The sequence below is a fragment of the Pygoscelis adeliae genome, unplaced genomic scaffold, assembly GCF_000699105.1.
Source record: "Pygoscelis adeliae isolate BGI_AS28 unplaced genomic scaffold, ASM69910v1 Scaffold339, whole genome shotgun sequence".
Classification (NCBI taxonomy): domain Eukaryota; kingdom Metazoa; phylum Chordata; class Aves; order Sphenisciformes; family Spheniscidae; genus Pygoscelis; species Pygoscelis adeliae.
The window spans coordinates 569,550-571,187 of record NW_008825544.1 but is presented as its reverse complement, the minus strand read 5'-3'; the positions used below and the strand labels follow the sequence as shown (position 1 = coordinate 571,187).

Genomic DNA, 1,638 nt, shown 5'->3' with positions numbered 1-1,638 from the left:
TGCCCAGCCTTTAAGAGGGTTTAACATGCAGCTATCAGCTCTGGCTGGTATCAGCTGTGCTGGGTGCTGGGTGAGCAAGGAACCTGTTTTAATAAAAGCTCTGCAAGCTGTCAGGGGTGCTCTGAGCAGGTTGCTGGAGGAGGCTGAGGAAGCAGGAAAAGCTAACAAAAAATGATGTGTAGGGCCCTGGACAGAGCAGTTTGCATCAGGCCTTTGAATATAACAAAAGCAAAGGGAAAGCATCATTTTGAGGCTGGGAGGTGGGGACAGGGCAACCCAGTACCTGGCAGGCAGGACCCTGGGCTGCTGGGTGGCTCACAGACCCCAGTCCCCAGCTGTAGGGTCCTTGGAGGGACTCGCACCCCAGCCCCAGCCTAGTGCTGGGGCCCAGGGCAGGACATGCACCCTGTCCCCCAGCCTGCAGCATGTCAAACTCCCCCAAACCAATACAAAAAGGTGGGAGCACTGGCTCCCAGCCCCGCACTTCTCCCTCTGTCCCTCTGCAAACCAGTGCCAGGCTCAGCTGCACAAAGGGCCCCTTTCACCTTCCCTGTTGCCGCTAACCCTTTGGCAGCTGTGGCCAGCATCCCTCCCTGGGAGATGTCAGTGGACGTGGCTGGAAGCTGACCCTGCTCGGAGTTAATCTTTCCCTTGGACACGGGCAGCTGCTGGCATTTGTCCTTGCAAGCTGGGATGAGCGAGTGTGGGGGCCACAGTCTTGTGCAAGCAAGCCCTTGCTCACTCCTCTGCGTGCTGGAGGAGCGAGGAAAGGAGAGGCAGAGGAGGGTGGATGGGAGCAGTCAAGCTGTTTTAGCCAGGTCAAAGCTCCAGTAAGATGCAAAGATGCTCCTTGGAGGACACAGAGCGGGATCAGCCCCTTGGGGTGCAATGCCCACAAAGAGGGGGGCAGGACAAGCCCTGTCCTGCCCCTCTCCTCCGGTTGCCCCATATCACTGGACACTGGGGGCCATGAGGGGCATGAGACCCTGCCCTGGCTGCCGGCCCCCATGTCCTTCCTCTGCATCCTCTGCAGCAGCTCCCTGCCTGTGGCAGCAGCCAGGCTCTTGGGCAGCCTCCAGAGCCGCCTGGGGCTCGACTTCTGCCCGTCACGAACTCCAAACCTGCCTGCCCATCCCCGAGACGGCTGGTGGCGGGGCTGCCCAAACACATCGCTCCTGGGACAGCCCTGGGCACAGGGGGCTGAGCCAAATCCTGGGGATGGTGGGGGACATGAGGGAGGAATAGGGGGAGAAATGGGTTTCCCCAAATCCAGCCTGCCTTGCAGCAGGCAGCCTCCTCTGCTGCTGTGCTGGCTGGCAGCACCAGCGGTTTGTATTTTAAAAGAGCACCACAGGGACAGAGGTTTCTCCATGACACCATTTTGGGGCAGTGAGCAATTGCGAAAATGGAGTTTGGGGTTTTTTTTGGGTGAAACCATGGCAAGGAGGCTGCAGGCAGGTTTTGTGAGTGATTCCGGTCGCCTGCCGGTGCCACTGACTCAGTCCCTGATGGTGCGGTTGTGCAGTTAGCTCTGCCCAGATGAAATCACATCCTCTCCGCCACAGCCTGCCCTGCCGTGCTCGGTGGCATCGTGCTGGGCTCTCGTGTCGCCTGGGTGTGGCAGAGCAGAGTGGAAGG

The 1,638-nt window shown here is 59.5% G+C and overlaps 1 protein-coding gene across 1 annotated transcript in view; it reads right to left on the bottom strand.

Moving 5' to 3' along the window:
• Positions 1-1,638, bottom strand: part of LOC103923608 (protein eva-1 homolog C-like) — a 9,193-nt gene that overhangs the window by 6,759 nt on the left and 796 nt on the right. The window lies entirely within an intron of this gene.